The following is a 20942-nucleotide window of genomic DNA, read 5'->3' as shown; positions in this document are numbered from 1 at the left end:
TCAATGTGCTGAGGAGAAGAATGTTTATTCTGTATCCGTTGGATAAAATGTTCTGTAAATATCTCTTAGGTCTATTTGGTGTATAGTGCCAATTAAATCTGATGATTCCTTGTTATCTCTCTAGAAGATTGGGTCAATGCTGAAAGTGGGTTGCTATGTCTCCAGCTATTATTATATTGGGGTCTATCTCTCTCTTTAGTTCTAATAATATTTACTTTTTATATCTGGATATTCTAGTGTTGGGTGCAGGTAAATTTGCAATAGTTATATCCTCTTGTTTAATTGATCACTTTGTCATTATTTGGTGACCTTCTTTGTCTCTTCTTATAGTTTTTGTCTTAAAATCCTTTTTTTTATGACATAAGTATAAGCTACTTCTGCTCTTCTTTGGCTCCCTTGTCGTGGAATATCTTTCTTTTTTTTTGGTTTTGGTCTATATGTGTCTTCATAGGTGAATTGTGTTACTTGTAGGGAGCAGATCATTGGGTCTCATTTTTTCATCCATTCATCCACTCTATTTTGATTGGAGAGTTTAGTCCATTTTCAATCCATGATATTATTGGTAAGGACTTACTGTTGCCATTTTATCATTTGTTTTCTGGTTGTTTTGTGGTCTTCTGCTTCTTCTTTTCTTCCTTCATGTCTTTCTCTTAGTAAAGGTGATTTTCTCTGCTGGTATGACTTAATTTCTTGCTTTTTTCTATGTATGTATCCATTTTTTTTTATTTGAGATTACCACGAGGATTGCAATACTATAACTTATTATTTTAAGCTAATATCAACTTAACACTGCTTGTCTAAGTAAACAAACATGCAAAATAAAAACTCATAAAAACTCTACCCTATAACTTTGTCTCCCCACTCTTTAATGTTTATTGTTCCTATTTTTATCTTATTGTAGTGTGTATGTCTTGAAAAGTTGCTTTAGTTGTCATTTTTGACTGGTTCATCTTTTAATCTTTCTACTTAAGAGAAGAGTAATTTATACACAACAATTAGAGTATTATAATATAATATTTTGTGGGTTTTTGTGTACTTACTAGTGAGTTTTGTACCTTCAAATGATATATTATTGATCATTAACATCCTTTTTCTTTCTGATTGCAGAAATCTCTTTAGCATTTCTTTTAGGACAGGTCTGGTATTGATGAAATCCCTCAGCTTTTGTTTGTCTGTGAAAACCTTTGTTTCTTTATCATGTTTGAAGCATATTTTCAGTGGGTATACTCTTCTATGGTTAAGTGTTTTTTGTTTTTCCTTCAGCACTTAAAATATATGCTACTCTTTTCTGCCCTATAAGGTTTCCACTGAGAAGTCTGCTGCCAGACATATTGGAGCTCCATTGTATGTTATCTGTTTCTTTCTCTTCCTTTTACAATTTTTTCTTTATCATTGACCTTCGGGAGATTAATTATTAATGCCTTGAGGTAGTCTTGTTTGAGTGAAATCTACTTAGTGTTCTATAACTTTCTTGTACTTGAATGCTGATATCTTTCTCTAAGTTTTGGTTATTCTCTGTTATTATCCCTTTGAATGAACTTTCTACTTCTATTTCTCTCTTTAACTCTTATTTAAGGCCAGTAACTTAGATTTGCCCTTTTAAGGCTATTTTCTAGATTCTGTAAGTATGCTTCACTTTTTTAAAAATTTATTTTATTTTATTATTATTATACTTTAAGTTCTAGGGTACATGTGCACAATATGCAGGTTTATTACATAGCTTCATTGTTTCTTATCCTTTTTTTCTTTTGTCTCTTCTGAGTGTGTATTTTCAAATAGTCTGTATTCAAGCTTTCTAATTCTTTCTTCTTCCTGATCAATTCTGCTATTAAGAGACTGATATTTTTTTCAGTATGTCACTTGCATTTTTCAACTCCAGAATTTCTGCTTGATCTTTTTAATTATTTTACTCTCTTTTAAAAATGTATCTAATAGAATTCTGAATTCCCTCTGTGTCTTACCTTGAATTTCTTTGAGTTTTCCCAAAGCACCTATTGTGATTTCTTGGTCTTAAAGGTCATATATATCTGCTTCTTGGGGATTGGTCTTTGATGCCTTATTTATTTCATTTCATAAGGATATGTTTTCCTGGAGCATCTTGAAGGTCATGGCTGTTCATTGAAGAGTTATCTAACCATTGCAGAGTTAGGTATTTATTGTAGTCCTCACAGTCTGGGCTGGGTGTACTTGCTCTTCTTGAGAAGGCTTTCCAGGTATTTGAAGGGATGTGGGCATTGTGATCTAAGCCATATCTGCATTGGAGGGCACACTAAGTTCAGTACTGTGTGGTTCGTGCATATTCCTAGATGTACTGCCTTGTTGGTGTTGGGTAATATCCAGAAGAATTCCTTGATTACCAGACAGAGACTCTTGTTCTCTTCCCTTACCTTCTCCCAAATAAATGGAGTATCTCTTTCTGTGTGTGCTGAGCTGCCTGGGGCTGGGTGTGGGATGGCATAAGTAAACCTGTGACCACCACCACAGAGACTGTGCTGAGTCAGACCTGATGTCAGCACAGCACTGGGTCTCACCCAAGGCCCACTGTAACTACTACTTGGCTATTGCTTATGTTTGCTGAAGGCCCTAGGGCTCTACAATTAGCAGGTGGTGAATTCAATCATGCTTGTGTCTTTCCCTTCAGGTTGGCAAGTTCCCCCAGGCCCCAGGTGGATTAAGGGATGCTGTCCAAGAACGAGGGACTGGAGGCAAAATCCTTAAAACTCTACCAGATGTTCCCTCTCTTCTACTGCTGCTAACCTGGCCATCAAACCATGAATAAAAAAGTCCTTTCCACTTTCTCTCCCTTTCCCATAGGCAGAGGAGCCTCTCCCTGTGTCTACCACCATTACAGGCCTAAATAGAATGCTTCCAGGTGACTGCTTATGTTCGCTTAAGGTTCAAGGGCTCTTCTGTAGTTTGTGGTTAATGCTGAGACTCACTTTTTGGGTAGTGGGCTCCCTTTTGGCCTAGCAGGTCCAGAAATGCCATCCAAGAACCAATGCTTGGAATTGGGGACACTAAGAGCCCACTTGGTGCTCTACCCAACTGTGGTTGAGCTAGCACCTGAAGCCGTCACAATCTAGAGTCTCATATAAAGCCCATGATGAATGTTACCTTGGTATTGCTGCTGGTTTTCAGGGCCTAGATGCTCCTTAGTGGGTGGGAAATGAAATCTTCCAATATTTTGTTCTTCCCTTATAGGAGGTGGGTTCCCTTCTGGCCCAGGTGTGTCTAGAAAAGTTGTCCAGAAGCTAGGACCTAGAATGAGACCCTCAAAACTCTGCCCAGGGCCCTATCCTACTGTGACTGAGCCGGTATCCAAGATACAAGACAAATCCTCTTTATTCTTCCCTCTCCTTTCCTCAAATGGAAGGAAGGGGTCACTTTTGGGGCTGCAAACTGTGCTTCCTGGGGTTGGGAAATGGGTGGCACAAGCACTCGCTTATTCACCCCAGCTTATGTCTTACTAAGTCACATGTCCCTTATGTACACTGGATTTGAGCCCAACACAGCACTCTGATTTGGCTAAGAATTGTAGTCATTATGGCCTAGACTGACCTTCAAGTTTGTTTAGGAATCCAGAGGCCTTTAACCCCCACTGATCTGGCTTGCCAGAACTTGAAATCTGATTACTGGGATGAGCAATTTCCATCTGGCTAGGGTTGGCTAATTGCTCCCTCTATGGGCTTGTATCAGCTGAGTTCTGCCCAGTTTTTCTTTCCACTGTGACAGGTCAGCATTGAGTTCAGTGCAAAGTTCAACAATTGCTGTGCTCTCCCTCACCCAAACACACAAATTCTCTGTCTGCACTACCTGCTGCTACCACGTGATGGGGGAAAGGGTGCTGTTGGCGATTCAAGACTGTCTTCCTACCTTTGCAGTGCCTTCTTTTAAGAAATATAAAGTTAAAAACAGATACTGAGGGCTCACCTGATTTTGGGTTCTTATAAAGGTGTTTTTTTGTGTATAGATAGTTGTTAAAGTTGATGTTTCTGCAGAGGGAATGGTCAGTGGAGGCTTATATTCAACCATCTTGCTCCTCTGCTCCAGCCCCATTGTTTTAATGCACATGTATTTGTTTATTTCTGATAGTAAACATGTAAATCTTTATAATTATTATTAATAAAATTGAGTTTTAAAACTTTTTAGTGAGATTGAATATTTCAAATACGTCATATATGTTTGCTTGTTTATAAGCACCTTACACTATAAGTCATTGTAATAAGGCATACATTTACAAGCAAATGTGTTTCTGCTCCATAGAAATTAATGAAAACTACAGGGAACCTGAATGTAGAAATTGGAAATGATTTTATTAAATGTATTTTTAAGGAGGCTCCATTCTAGAATGTTTGTTTTCCTATGAGGATTCTCTTATGAGCAGCTATTTGTTTACAGCATAAACTGTTTTAAAATTGTTTTAGGTCATGTTCAATTATATGAAAACAAGTATACCAATATACATGTTTATAAATATAAAGTGAATTAACATTTGAAGTTATTTTATTATTTTTTTAAAGAATTACTTTCTTTTGTACAATGTGCATAACTTGTTATTTCTAGATTCTTTATTTTAGTTTCCTTACATTAGATTTTCATTTAAAATATCATTTTAATTCTCAAAATTTGTTTTTGGTCTCCACTATATATCTTAATTGCATGAGAATCCGTATCCTTAGAGAACTGGATAGTGTACTTCATTTCTAAAGTCAGAGATCTGATTTTCTTCTTATTCTCTCCATTTCAACTATGCTCTTTTCTTTCCATTTTGGTCAAAATAAGGCAGTGCAATTTCATTTCCAAATTAATTAATTCTCTAATCTCTAACAATTATAGGGATTGCTTTTTTCCTACAATTTCTACTTATCACTTTTCTTTTTTCACCGCAGCATCCTGTAAAACAAAATATATTAACAACATTAAATTTATAAGTATTTATTTTGAAGTGGAAACTAATATCAGCTGTTTTCCAACTTTATCAGTAGTGGTCCTACAAATTAATTTCTTAATAAAGATCAAACATTTATGGGGGCATCCATGAGTGAAAGAAACTTGTGGATGTGGAGAATCAATAAAAAGCAACGATTTGTTCCTATAATGTTTACATATATAAGTAGAAATTTAGAACATATGAATAATAAGAATAAAGAAGAGGAACACTTTTATGCATCTTTCTCATTTAATATTTCTACATTTATTTATACTGTGGGTTTGTGATACTAGGAAGTATTGTTTGTGAAGAAGAAAACACAAGAGAGAGGATGATAATGAAGATAACCAGATGTTTTGCAGACAATCTTAAACTCATACAGGCAACAGATATTTAGCCCAGTGTGCCTAGGAAGAAAATATTTCACTTTCTCCTTCACTTTGCCCCACTGCCCATGAGTCTAGTTCCAGTTTTCTTTTTTACTGAAACAGGGTCTCACTCTGTTGCAGGCTGGAGTGCAGTGGCTCAATCTTGGCTCACTGCAGTCTTGACCTCCTGAGCTCAAACAATCCTCCTGCATCAGCCTCTTGTGTAGCTGAAACTACAGGTGTGTGCTGCCACACCTGGCTATTTTTTTATTTTTTATTTTGTAGAGACAGGGGTCTCATTTTGTTGCCAGGCTGGTCTTAAACTACCTGACTCAAGTGATCCTCCAGTCTCTACCTCCCAAATTTCTAGGATTACAGGCATGAACCATTGTACCTGGCTAGGTCTAGTTTTTTAAAGGAAAAACAAATTGCCTAGGAAAATAATGTGGAGTATTTCAGGTACCAGGGAACTGACGGCAGAATCAGAGAGAGAATGTGCTTATTATTTTCCAACGCTGGAAAATTACTCTATGGTGGGAAATTCAATGGGAGATGATTGGAAATGAAGCTGTGAGAAGAATAGCTGACTGTCCCAATTAACAACGTAAAACTGCAAGAGAAACTATATAAGTCTTCACAGGAACAAGTGCTTAAAAACCTAAGTTTATATCAAAGACTAATGAATAGCCTGGCTGGGCTGAATCTGTCTCTTTAAAAGTGAGAAGAAATGCAGATACAAGTAAGACTGGGATAAAAGCCTGAGTGACCATAGGGAGATGACAAATTGCTTTCCAATCATCACATCATAAATACTACTTTTCAGTGAGACTAATATTAGTGGAAGAGATGATTTATGAGTATTCCAAAGAAATTGTGAATATAGAAAGTATCTTAGAAAAATAAAAATACTGAGGAGTAAGAGTCTAAAAAGAACTAAATAGGTTTATTCACATTATTAGTTCTGATGAGGTTTCTGAAATGGATTTTCTCACAGTTCTAATTATAAAACTAGCAATATTCTTAAAATCCTCACATACAAGTACAACTTTTAAATTTACCAGTTTAAGGAAATTCAGTACTTTCAGCATAAATATGAAACACAGTAGTGTTGGCTTGTTTATTTCCAAAATCCATGTTACTAGTCTACAGACTATAGCAAACGTATTTTAGGGGAAATATGCATTTAACACTTACTCAATAATCAAAATGCTCAATATATTGAACAGCACATGATTAAAAAAAGCAGGATGCTTCAATAGCCTTAAAAGTGAACAGAATAAGTTGAGTATAATGACAACAAGAGAGCAAAGTATCAAAACAAACAAACAAAAACTAGATGCCCTAAAACACATTTCCAAAATTATTTTGATATTCTGGGAAAAAGGAGCACTAAGTCATTACAACACGCATTTATCACTAACAAGGGGGCCTTTTGAAAGGAAAAGTTTGGAACACTCCATGCACATACAAGCTAAAATGGAAGGTGGGGTGGTAGAGCAGAGAGGCTTAACCAAACTCGACTTTCATTATGACTTTGACAATGCCATTTAATCTGAGATTTATTTCTTCATCTTTAGGAGCTTCTTGGGATTGTTGTAAGGATTAAATGTGTATTTTAATATTTTGATAATATTAAATGCACACTAAGTCCTTCCCTCATTTGCAACAAAGACATAAATACTGTATGCAAAAGCAAGTCAATGATTACTCTCAATTGTGTTTCAAAGGGCAAAGCTATGTTATTTTTTCATTTAAAATATACATTGTGGTCACTACAACATTTACTAAATGACTGTATTTATATAAAATATGTTAAGATGAATCTGTATCTTATATGTTTTATGTAAAACTATGTGTCTAGCAGTATAGAAACAGAAATTTTGTGTTAGAAATACAAAAGAAAAATCATTTTCTCGTGAAGTTGCTAAAAAGCCCCCTAATATTATCTTTCTGTGATGAACCCAAAAGTCTCTTGCAAAGATTAAGTTTTTAATAATAGCTGCTTTTATAAAGGAGATTATGATATAGCTAAGATTATTATTTAATACAAAAGGACACTGGATAGCAGATGAGAGGCAAATGTGGCATGAGTCTGCAATGGTTTTCCCATGGATAACAGAATTCACTGTTTTATATCTGAGTCAGTGCTCTCCTTGATGACAGAGCCACAACCCCTCAGGTCATTTAGAAATTTTTTGGAGGCATTTCTTTGATTATTGTTAAAATATTAGGGGATGTTCCTGCATTAGTAGATGAAGACCAAGAATATTAGGCATCTAATAAACATTGGAGCTGTCCTGCAATACAAACAAAATTCTCCCATGTGCACAAATGTTGAATGTCCCTCATTGCCATTTAAAATCATCTCAGCCTAGAATCTAACTCCATTATACATATAAGTTTAAACATTTTCAGTGGTTGTAATATGCACTGAATTTTCCTGGAATTCATCTATAACAAGAGAACGTTTTCCACTGTTTTGCTCAACTTTTACCAAAAGTTGTTCCTTATTTTGGAAAATGATGTTACAATGTCAAAGTCGCTAGTGACATCTGAGTTACCAATGTAACATACCTGTGTATGTTTGCATTCATAATATTATATTTAAGAAAATTTTAAATATAAATTTTAAAATCTTATTTTAAAATGTTGAATACAAAGAAAATGTATCAATTATTTTTAGCTGGTTATTTAATACTGTTTTATAGCTTATCTAATAATTGAACCATTTATCATATGACTAGTCTACCAACACTTTTAATTTTGAGACAGGATCTCGCTCTGTCACCCCAGCTGGAATTCAGTGGCATGGTCATGGCTCAGTGCAGCCTCCACCTCCTGGACTCAAGCCATCTGCCACCTCAGTCTCCTGAGTAGCTGCACTACAGTTGCACACCATCAGAGCCAGATTTTTTTTTTAAATTTTGTAGAGAGGAGGTTTCGCCAGGCTGATCTTGAACTTCTGGTCTCAACTGATCCTCCCGCCTCAGCCTCCCACAGTGCTAGGATTATAAGCACGAGCCACCACAGAGCAACAGATGTTTAAATGAAATAATAAAACTACAAGATTGAATGTAAATTTTTCTAAGGAGCACACTGATTAAATTAGCAAGGATATAGTATAATGTTTCTGAAATTTATGAGAAAGGTTTGAAAACTGTGTTGCTGTCACCAAACTGTTTTTAAATGTGTCCTAATTGGAGAAATAAAAGTCTCATTATTTCTTACTGAATAGCACAATGCATTATGATATAAAGCCAAAATATTAAAGAATATTAATATTACCAGCTGTATGAAAATGTCAGAAAGAAATTCAAATAAAAAATTTGTATTTCACTAAGCAATGATATTGTATTAAGGCTTGATGAAATTGTGAAAAATGTCAAAGATCATTGACACTTGTTGTATGAAAATGTTCAATGAACTGCATCCAAACACATTTTCATACAACAGATGAAAGTATCCTGTATGAAAATGATTCAATGCTGCTTTTAAATAAGGTTCATAAAGACCAAAACACATGAAAAAAATGTTACTTTCAAAAGTACTGAGAATAGATACAAAGAGATTGTCAATTTGCAAATCCCTTAAAAAATATGGAAAAACATATTCACTTTCAAAGATTTGGATATCAGCAGTGATGGGTCTACAAAGTGAATTTAGAGTCAACTTCAATAGCACTAGGTACTTTAGTAATTCACTGCATTATTAAGTGGCAATATGTAAGCATTAGGGATGCTAAAGGAATTATTCAAAATCAATGAATGTTGCATTCGGTGTATAAGTACATTCTCGGGCCATTATGAAGAAACACTTGAGCCTGGGTAATTTATAAAGGAAAGAGGTTTAATTGACTCCGAGTTCTTCAGGGCTGGGGAGTCCTCAGGAAACTTACAATCATGGTGGAAGGGGAAGCAAACATGTCATTTCTTCACACGGTGGCAGCAACAAGTGCGCAGTAAAGGGAGGGAAAAGCCCCTTATAAAACCACCAGATCTCATGACAGCTCACTCACTGTCATGAGAACAGCATGGAGGTAACCACCCCCATGTTTCAATTACCTCCCACTGGGTCCTTCTCATGATACGTGGGGATTATGGAAACTATTACATAATTCAAGATAAGATTTTGGTGGGGACACAGTCAACACCCAGGGCCCCAGGCCCCTCCCAAATCTCATATCCTCACATTTCAAAATGCAATAATGCCCTTCCAACAGTCCCCCAAAGTCTTAACTCATTCCAGCATTAACTCAAAAGTCCAAGTCCAAAGTCTCACCTGAGACAAGCAAGTCCCTTCTGCCTATGGGCCTGTAAAGTCAAAAGCAAGTTACTTACTTCCTAGATACAATGGGGGTACAGGCATTGGGTAAATACAGCCATTCCAAATGGGAGAAATTGGCCAAAACAAATGGGCTATAGGCCCCATGAAGTTCAAAATCCAATAGGACAGTCATTAAACCTTAAGTTTCCAAAATGATCTACTTTGACTCCATGTCTCATATCCAGGGCATGCTGATGCAAGATGTGGGCTTCTGTGGTCTTGGAAAGTTCTGCCCCTGTGTATTTGCGGGTTACAGACCCCTCTGTCTGCTTGCAGAGGCTGGTGTTGAGTGTCTGAGGCTTTTCCAGTTGCATGGTGCAAGCTGTCAGTGGTCCTACCATTCTGGGGTCTGGAGGATGGTGGCGCTGTTTTCACAGCTCCACTAGGCAGTGCCCCAGTGGGGACTCTGTGTGGGGGCTCCAACCCCACATTTCCCTTCTGCACTGCCCTAGCAAAAGTTCTCCATGAGGGCTCCATCCTGCAGCAAACTTCTGCCTGGACACCAAGGTGTTTCCACACATCTTCTGAAATCTAGGTGGAGGTTTCCAAAGTTCCATTCTTGACTTCTGTGCACCTGCAGGCTCAACACCACCTGGAAGCTGCCAAGGCTTTGGACTTGCACCTTCTGAAGCCATGGCCTGAACTGTATCTTGGTCCCTCTTAGCCATGGATGGAGCAGCTGAGATGTAGGGCATCAAATCCCTAGGCTGCACACAGCACTAGGGGCTCTGGGACCAGCCCATGAAATCATTTTTTTTCTCCTAGACCTCTAGGTCTGTGATGGGAGAGGCTGCCACAAAGGTCTTTGACATGTCCTGGAGACATTTTTCCCATTGTCTTGGTGGGTAACATTCAGCTCCATGTTACTTATGCAAATGTCTGCAGTAGGCTTGTGTTTCTCCCCAGAAAATGGGTTTTTCTTTTCTATTGCATCATCAAGCTGCAAGTTTTCCAAATTTTTATGCTCTGCTTAGTTTTGAATGCTTTGCAACTTAGAAATTTTTTCTACCAGATACCCTAAATCATCTCTTTCAAATTCAAAGTTCCACAGATCTCTAGGACAGGTGCAAAATGCTGCCAGTCTCTTTGATAAAGCATAGCAAGAATCACCTATGCTTTAGTTCCCAACAAGTTCATCAACTCCATGTGAGACCACCTCAGCTGGAACTTCATTGTCCATATCACTACCAGTATTTTGATCAAAGTCATTCAACAAGTCTCCAGGAAGTTCCAAATTTTCCCATATCTTCCTAGCTCCACCTCCATGATCCAATTACTTCCCACTGGGTCCCTCCTACAACACATGGGGATTATGGTAACTACAATTCAAGATGAGATTTGGGTGGGGACACAGGCAAAGCATATCACAGTGTCAGCAACAAAAAATAAATTATGCAATGGTAATTGCATTCATTTGAATTAAATAATATCCTTTATAAGCTGCTAGAAAATAAGATCAATCTTATAGTAACCAGAATTCTCATGAGATATTTAAGCAAACATATGTTATTTAAAAGTAGCTTGAGCATCAAACATTTTTACAGCTCTTATTTTTGCAGAAGGTAAATAAATCCAAGTAGATTGCTTTTCTTTGAATGGCTAAAATGAGATGGTGATTACTTTTTTAAAATTTTGGTTTCATTTACAAAGCTGGACTGGGTAATTAATTTATTTGAAAGAGAGGAAGAACACTGTTAGCCAAAATTTTCTGAAAAATTTAATTGAGCTAAAAATCAATGTTTTCAGGGAGCAAAATGCACTTTAATCAATCTAATTATGCAAGGTGTTTGATGTTATTAAGTCTTATATACATTTCTTTGGAAAGAAGAAAGTCAAATTGCTCTGGAATTTCCAAGAACATATTTGGTTGAAAGGCTGTCAGGGTTACAGTTTAGTTCTGGCAAAAGCAAGATTACTGATGGGTCTGTGTAGCACAGGAAACACGAGATTCCTTTTAACACACTTTAAGCAACTTCAATAGAGCACATAACATTGAGAATTCTCACTGAATTTCATGAATAAAGATTGTTTCAAAATTGTATATATATATGTATATGCACACACATAAGTATGCAATTTTATTTTTTGTAACATGCACAAATCTAGGTTGCAGAAATCACATATTGAAATAATGTATCTCAGTTATAAAAATCACATATTGAAACAAATTAGAGAGATAATTTATCATTAATCAATTTTATCCTGCTACTGTGCTCAGAGGTCTACTCATTTTGACAAGAGCAACACTGTGTTATGGAGATACAAATGTAAGTCACATTTATCATTTGAAATGTTTTAGTGGCCACATTACAAAAAGTAGAATAAAGTAGGAAAAATAATTTTAATTATGTATTATATTTAACACAGTGCATCTCCCTAATTGTAATTCAAACCTGTAATTAATCAGTGTAAACACTATTGAGATATTGTACATTTTCTTAGTTTTTAATATAAATCTAACTTTACTAAAATTAAATTACATTAAAAATTCAATTTTTGGGCCAGGCGCGGTGGCTCAAGCCTGTAATCCCAGCACTTTGGGAGGCCGAGACGGGCGGATCACGAGGTCAGGAGATCGAGACCATCCTGGCTAACATGGTGAAACCCCATCTCTACTAAAAAATACAAAAACTAGCCAGGTGAGGTGGCGGGCACCTGTAGTCTCAGCTACTCAGGAGGCTGAGGCAGGAGAATGGCGTAAACCCGGGAGGCGGAGCTTGCAGTGAGCTGAGATCCGGCCACTGCACTCCAGCCTGGGTGACAGAGCGAGACTCCATCTCAAAAAAAAAAAACAAACAAAAATAATTCAATTTTCAGTAGCACTGACCACATTTTAAATGCCCCATAATCACATCAGGCTAGGGGTTATCATATAAGACAATACTGGTCTGTACTGTTATTTATTACTGTTATTAGCTATGTTACTGACAACTATTCATTAGCTTAATACAGTTTTTATTTCAGTATCTGGACACACCTCTCTTTTTTTATTTTCCTGAACTAGTTATATTAAGCTCCTTCTCTTATGTTCACACTTACCTTAAGAAAGTGTAGGAATGTAATGACTTCATAAGGTCTTTTATAACAACTAACTATTTTGCAATAAATCATGTTTCTTTCCTTTTGGTTATGTGTTATACTGATATTTTTCAATCAATATAATATATGATTTTTGCATCAATACTGTGTGATTTTGAACTATTCTAACGAATGGTTTTAGATTATATTTTCTTTATGTATTATTTATTTATTTATTTATTTTGAGACAGAGTCTCATTGTGTCACCCAGGCTGGAGTGCCCTGATGCGATCTCGGCTCACTGCAAACTCTGCCTCCCGGATTCACACCATTCTCCTGCCTCAGCCTCTGAGCACCTGGAACTACAGGCACCCACCACCATGCCCGGCCAATTTTTTGTATTTTTACTACAGTCAGAGTTTCTCTGTGTTAGCCAGGATGGTCTCGATTTGCTGACCTTGTGATCCGCCTGCCTCGGCTTCCCAAAGTGCTGGGATTATAGGCGTGAGCCACCGCTCCCGGTCCTTAGATTATACTTCCTATACATATGATTTTAAGCTGTGCAACAGACTGTGTTCCCCCAAAATTTGCATGATAAAACCTCCTACCAATGTGACGGCTTTTTAGAGGTAATTAGGTCAGGAGAGTGCCCTCATAAGAAGAGACCAGCAAGCTGACTAGTTCTCTTTCCACCCTCTTCCCACCGTGGAAAGATGTAATAGGTACACAGTTTGAAATCCAGAGAGGGCACTCACTATGCTGGCTCCCTGATCTTAGACTTCCAGCCTCTGGAACTGTGAGAAATGAATTTCTGTTGTGTATAACACATCCAGGCTATGGTATTTTGTTACAGCAGCCTGAACTGATAAGGATGTACAGTGTAGGAAATTTTAGAAAATATTAGAGAATGTAAGTCCACTGATCTACATGAACACAGTAATAGTTTTCTACTGTCTGCAGCAGGAGGAACAAGCCATGTTCTCTGATTGATTTCTAGACTGGTTAAACTGCTACACCAGCTTAACTTTCTGAGCACAGCAAAACCTTACTGGCTATCATACTGACATTCTTTTTTCAATGATTCCATGTCTCCCAATTTTTGTCATCATTCCTGTCCATCTCATATTTTTGCTAAGCACATTAGACATATGTGTCTTCAAATTAAGTGTTCTAAAATTTGAAGTGAGAAAAACAGAAAAAGTCAAAGAAAATGGATCAATAATATTGACAATAAAAAATGACATATACTCAGTACTTACTATGTTTGAATTACTATCTTAAGGGCTTAATGGTTTAATATATATTAGTTGACATATCTCCAAACACTCTTAGAAGACTGTACAGTTGTTTCTAAAGCTGATATTTGCTTAGTTCAGAGCAGTACTAAATAACTCAGTTGCGAATTTCACCTAGATCTGTAGTTCTGCAAACTTCTGATCCTAAGAGTTATGATATATTTCTTTACAGGAAATACAAACTGTGAAATATAAATGTGAGTTTAACAGATGGATTGATGCCTCACACTAACACACCTGCATGGAATGTAAGGGAAGATTATTACAATTGCATATTGTGTAGTTTTGACTTTAGCCCTTTTGTTTAAATCTAATAAACTGTTGCTGGCAGTCTTCAAATGAACAACACAGATGCATTTATGTAACAGTGCCCCATGACCAAAAGATTATGTGGTGTCTCACTCTCTATCCTGTTCTACAATATTAGGTTTGTGCTAGTCATACAACAGTTGCTAAATAGAGACTCCCAAGAACTGTCTGAGTTAATATTCACTCCAATCATTCTGCTGCCCTGTGGAGTATTAGAGCATGACAGGGCTGTAGTCACATTTCAAAGGCAAAGGACTTCACTGTTCTTAGATCACACACACCTAATATGCTAGTCCTACATAACTTGCTTTTTTTTTTTCTTTGCTATTACTCTGCTCTTGCTATATGCAGTCATTTGCCTTTCAGGTTTTACAACTTTCTCATAAATTTCAAAATTTAATTAATTTTATGTGTTTTTTAACTTTAAATCACTTATGTCATCTTGCAATAAAGAGGAGTAAGGACTTCAACAGTATTTATTTCCTTAAAATATGTTTTCTGTACATTAGAGGGCACTCATGTTTTTGAGGGAACCAATTTCGATAGGTTGATTTTTTGGTCTTCATTTTAAAGGTGAAGCATTATATTCTTTGAAGTGTTTTTCTAGGAAATATTTAAGGGAAACTTGATCAATTATCTTGGAAATTTTACCCATTATCACCCTGACACATGTAGAGTATTGGATTTTAGGAAAGCGGCTAAAATGGCTGGTTTGTTTTTATTTTTATTTTTAGATGGAGTCTCAATCTGTCACCCAGGCAGGAGTGCAGTGGCATAATCTCAGCTCACTTCAACCTCCGCCTCCCAGGTTCAAGTGATTCTTGTGCCTCAGCCTCTGGAGTAGCTAGGATTACAGGCACACACATACCACCACGCTGGGCTAATTTTTGTATTTTTAGTAGAGACTGGGTTTCACAATGTTGGCGAGGCTGTTCTCAAACTCCTGACCTCAAGTGATCTGCCCACCTCGACCTCCCAAAGTACTGTGATTACAGGCGTGAGCCACCATACCCAGCCAAATAGCTGGTTTAAAATGGTGAGGGAACATAATATTATCAATTCCCAAATGTTTACATATTTTTATTATATTGATTTAACTTATTACAAGCACATTTTAGTTAAATAGTTACTAAGTAAATTTTGTTTATAAATATTTTCAACAAACTTTACTTTGGTCTTCTTATCTGTAAAAGAGGAATAATTATTAAAAAAGAATTTCTCAACATTACAATAGGGACCAAATGAGATAATATCTAAAATTTAATTTATACATGGAATTTACACATATTTGTATTTCATAAATGTTTTTCATAATTGATTTAATTAATGAGTTCTACTTAGACTATTTTTGATAAAATTCATTCTAGCAAACATTGAATTTCTTCCATAGACCTACTTCTATTAGTTTAGATTTGATTTTCCCCCTCTATGAATATGCTTTCAACTAGCCTTAAACTAACAACAAAAAGAAATATTCTGCAAAAGTAAGAAAGATTTTTGATTTTTGTGAGGTTAAAAAAATGTATTTTTAGATGTGTGCTAAAATCTTAATATATATTTTATTGCAATTATAAAAATTATTTTCTAATTATTTCTTTGATAATAATCTTTGATAATTTGTTTTAACATCTTTCAACCATGTCTTGTCTAAAATATGTTAGTTTGGCTAAGCTATAATTAAAATATTAATGTGTATTAGTCAGCTATTGCCACAGTTATGCTGTGTAACAAGTCACCCTAAAAATCAGTGGTTTAAAACAGCAGCAATTAATTTTCATACTCATGGTCATGCGGTGACTGCATTGTGGCTGGTCAAGGATGTACTCTAACATCTAGGCTTTAGGCTTCCAACTGTACACTACAGATTGGATTCAGGTATGCTCCTTATGATGCTCAATCTTCTGGGTCGAGCAGTCACCCAGTGCATGTGCCCATCTCCATGCATCTTATTCTGTGATCCAGGTAGAAGATCAGTGGCTTGCTGGGGCCATTTTCTTCTCATGGTGAATCCCAGGGTTGAAGAAGGCAAACCGAACTCCACAAATACATTTTGAGACTCTGCTTAAGTGATTTACACTAACTTCTCATTAGCCAGAGAAATTCCATGCTCAAGTTCAGTGGCAAGATGACTGCAAGTACACCTTGCCAATAATGAAGCTATGGCTATAGTTGTATAATTATATCAGAGACAAGTGAAGAGTTGGAAAGCCTCAAGTTACATGGTTTGTTGAATGAGATGTATGCAGTAAGGTTCAATCAAAAGGCAAATAATTTTGTTCTCACTTCAGGTCTTGGACTTTCCATAAACCTCTCCTATCTCTGGGCGAAATAAAATGCATATCCCCTATGTTTTGGCCAATCTGATATAATAAAACAGGAAAGTCAAACTCTAATACAGTTCAAACTGCATATTAAACACCTCCAAGGGTGCGTGGCAAACTGGGCCCAGGAGAAAGGTGATGGTGAATGGATATCATGTTTAGGGAGAAAGTGACAACTATTGGTGTTTGCTGCATAGACTGTATTAGTATACTGTGCCTTCAGATGTTATTACTTAGTATAAAATGTGAACAAACTGAGAAACTTACTTATAAACCAATGCAGTTATATACTATGTTCTTTTTATGTCATCTAGCAATCATATATAATTTAATTCATCTAATGAAAGGATTCATTGTAGCTGAGAATACTGTAGAAGTGGCTTCCCAACTTGTCAGGCAACCTCCTGATCTGGGTTAGAGCAACAGCTGAAGATCAAATTCTGTGGGGTGGCTTTTGGTGCATTCCTACCAACTCACATTCTATTATGTTTCATCAGCCCTTTCAGAAATCCTTTAAACTACTTACTACCTTGAAATAAATCCCTAAATCAGCTAGAAGGGATTATCTTTTTTTGGTACAGAACACACACTGATAGCTTAAATATTACACGGAGATATGGAAGGCCAGAGGATCTCAAGAAAAGGGAAGGCCTAAATTGCTAAATTGATCTGGTTAGGTTTGAAAGTAATAAATATCTTTCTAGATAGATCCTAGAATTAAATATCAGAGAACAAGACAATGCCCCAGCACATAGTCCATAGTTGTGAAAGAGGTACTTATATTTTTATGTGTAGTTGTTAGTAGTTGCTTAGAATAAAGTGCTTATCATGTAACATGTAATATAAGACTGCGTGTTAGGCTCTTTTCCGCTTACTTAGCACTCTTATAGAAAAAATAAAATGATTAGATTAGCGCCTAAAATTCTTCCTCAATGAATTGTCAGAGGATGAGAGATCCTTGTTGCCTCTTAGTAGAATGTACCTCTTGAAGGCACAATGCTATTATAAGAAGAATTAGGAAAAGAGTCTGATTCTTTGGGTTGCCAAATTACAAAATAAGTTGAATTGATTGCTTCTGAAAATATCTTATTTAAATTTAGGATATCTGTTGGAAAAGAGTGGGACTCTAAGAATTGATATGTGGTGCTTTGGTGTAATCAGATACTTCTCAGTATCTGAAGTCTAAGTTCCACTCAGCCTTTCTTGTCAGCAGAAACAACCCTTCCCTATCTGATAAGATTGTTCTTCTCCTGTCTGAAGTTGTTAATATGTCACTTGAGGTAGTAGACACACAAAGATATATTATACAGTATGTTAATTTTTATATTTACATCTTTTATTCAATATACTTTTTTGAGAATCATGTATATTGTTGTATATATTAGTAAATTGTTCCTTTTATTGCTAGATAGTATTAATAAAATGAATGCACCACAATTTTGTTATTCATTCTCTTATTGATTGACATTTAAGTTCTTTTCATTTAGAGTCAATATGAATAAAGCTACTATGAACATCTTTTTAAAGTCTTCTTTTTATATATTCAAAAGGATTCTTGTGTAAATATATAGGAGTGGAATTGCCCAGTCATATAATAGTTGTTTAACGACTGTTTTAAAAAATATTAGGATATTTTACATAAATGTAAGAGTCTGGTTGCTGCTAATCATTGCTAACATTTGGCGTTATCAATCTTTTTAATTTTAGCCATTTTAGTGGATTTGATGTAGCATCTTATTGTAGTTTTAGCTGATTTTCTTCATTACTAATGATGTTGGGCAATATTTCGTAATCTTACTGGCCATTCTTATATTTTTTCTTTTGAAGTGTCCATTTAACATGTGGCCTATTTGTTTTATTGAAATTATTTGTTTATTATTTTAACTGAATTGCAGAAGTTCTTAACATACTCTAAATTTTTAATTTGATGATTAGTGATTTCTATGACCTGTCAAAGAAAATTGTGCCACCAAGATCACAAAGATTTTCTCCAATGTTTACTTATAAAAGTTTTATATTTAGTGGCCTCTTACATTATTTGTCCTTTATGATGTTTTAGCAATTATAAATAATAAACAATTCCATTAAAATAAATTTTGTTTCACCTAGTGTTAGAAGTTATACTTTTGCTTTCCTTAGGTTATCTTTGCATATCTTCTTCCATTCCTTTACTATCAAGCTTTCTTTATCTACCACTGTCCTCTTTCAAAATGTGTTCTTCGTTGCTACATAATGCTGGATCTTGTTTTTACAAATTTTCAGGGTTTCTCTTTTGGTAAGTGAATTTAACTTATTTACGTTTATTTTAGTCAATGAATAGATACGATATTCTTCTGTACATACGCAAATTTTATAAGTTTGACTTTTTGTGCTTCACTTAACATCTCATTTATAAAGGTCATTTGAAACATTTTTCTCTGTTACTTTCTTGACATAATGAAAATTTCCTTCCTGGCAAAATGCCTGGCATATATTCATTTCCTGATTGTTCCCTCAGTACTCCAACCTCCAAAACCATCATTTGGTATTGTTTTATTTAGTTATGTATTCTTTTGAATATTTTTTGTTAATTATACATTTAGATAATAGTATAATTCAGTAAGTTATTCACCGACCCTTATGCATAATTTATGTATTAGCATCCTCTTAGATTTATCACCATCATTTTTTGGTTATTTCTTCCATTTATAATTTCAATTAGGTTCTTTTGTTGTAAAACTTTTGAGACTTTTGTTGTTATTAAAAATGATTTTATATGTTTATTTAAAATTGGTTTGCCAGTATAAAATTCTGGCATTTATTTATTTATTTATTTTTCTTTAATCACTTGAAAATGATGTAACACTGTTTTTTTTTTTGCCCGCAGTGTAAGTGATTCCTCATATCAACCGGTTGCTTGCTCATTTACGGCAGAAGCTTTCTCTAGAAGCTTTGGGAAATGTCATGGTATTTTAGACACTCTTGCTTGAATTTCACTATAATTTGTAATTTACCTAGATGTATGTGTGCATATTGATAAATCTTTTTGGATTGTTTTTATCTTGTATACATATATAGAAGATTATATAAAACTTGAAGTTTTAAATCTTTTGTGTATATATAAAATGTTAAAACTATATAAAAACTTTATATATAAAGGGTCAAGCAGAGAGACATTTAGTATAAGGAAATGGCTCATGTGGTTGTGGGCTTATGAGGTTGTATGGGCTGGCAAGTCAAAATTCTTAAGGCAGTCCAATATACTGAAAATAGGCAACAGTTAATGCTGTAGTCTTGAGGCAAAATTTCTTCTTCTATGGGAAACCTCAAGTTTTCCTCTTAAATCTTTCAACTGATTGGATGATCCTCACCCACACTATTGAGGATAATCTCCTTCAGTTAATGTTAAATGATTGTAGATCTTAACTACGTGTATAAAATACTTTCCCAGCAACACCTAGTAGGTTTGATTTGATTAAATAACTGGTTACCATGACCTGGCCAAGTTGATATATAAAATTGACTATCACAGCTACCTTTCCAGTTTTAAGGAGGCACTGACCTGCCTAGTAAATAGGGCAGAGAAAAGATCCCCCAAGCATTCCCCATCTAGGATGTCCAATGAACTTATCTGAACTGCCCATTTTCACACACATGGAGAAACAATGACTTTCTTCTTTGCCAAAAGTTCATAATTTTACATTTTGTTTTTTTGATCCATCAGTGTCTTTTTATTTATGTTGTATATCTAGTACTGTCTTGGAGGAAGGAGCCAAATGCCCATATGAGTTTTCCATATTCTCTGAAAATAGAAGACTTCAAAGAAGTTTGGGTACAAAGACTACATTAAACTTCCTTTCAATTTATCTGGAATAGACAAGCATGCCACATATCTACTCTCGACAATTTGCTTTAAGGAGATAGTGAAGAAATAGTAAACTATTAGGAGGCTCTTTTGTTAAAATTTTTGTCACAGAAATTTCTTCATTTACAGTGACTATTTCTTTGTACAAATATAAGTAGGCATATAGAAGATATTTTGGTGGGGGGAGAGGATATATTTCCATAGTTAAAAACTTAGAATCACCTATACGCTGATTGATGCTCTGAATCCTAGAAGAGCTTCCAAATAACATCAAAACATCAACAAAAGGCACAAAAGGACTAGTGTCGGCAGTAAAATCTACTTAGATTATTGTGATCTGTATCTTTTAATGAGATTCATTTCCAAATTTATTTTGAGGCCCTGCCAAGTTTTCTGAAAAAGCCTTCTAAAAATATTTTAGGACAACTAAATAAAATTAGAGTTCTTCAGTAAGCCAATGGAGTGGCAAGACCTTTGGAAACTCTAAAGTAATGGTCCTCAAACATTAGTGTTTATACATGACTTATCTTTTGA

The sequence above is a fragment of the Colobus angolensis genome, unplaced genomic scaffold (genome assembly GCF_000951035.1).
Source record: "Colobus angolensis palliatus isolate OR3802 unplaced genomic scaffold, Cang.pa_1.0 Scaffold258, whole genome shotgun sequence".
NCBI classification, from domain to species: Eukaryota; Metazoa; Chordata; class Mammalia; order Primates; family Cercopithecidae; genus Colobus; species Colobus angolensis.
Note: the sequence above shows the minus strand (reverse complement) of the source record.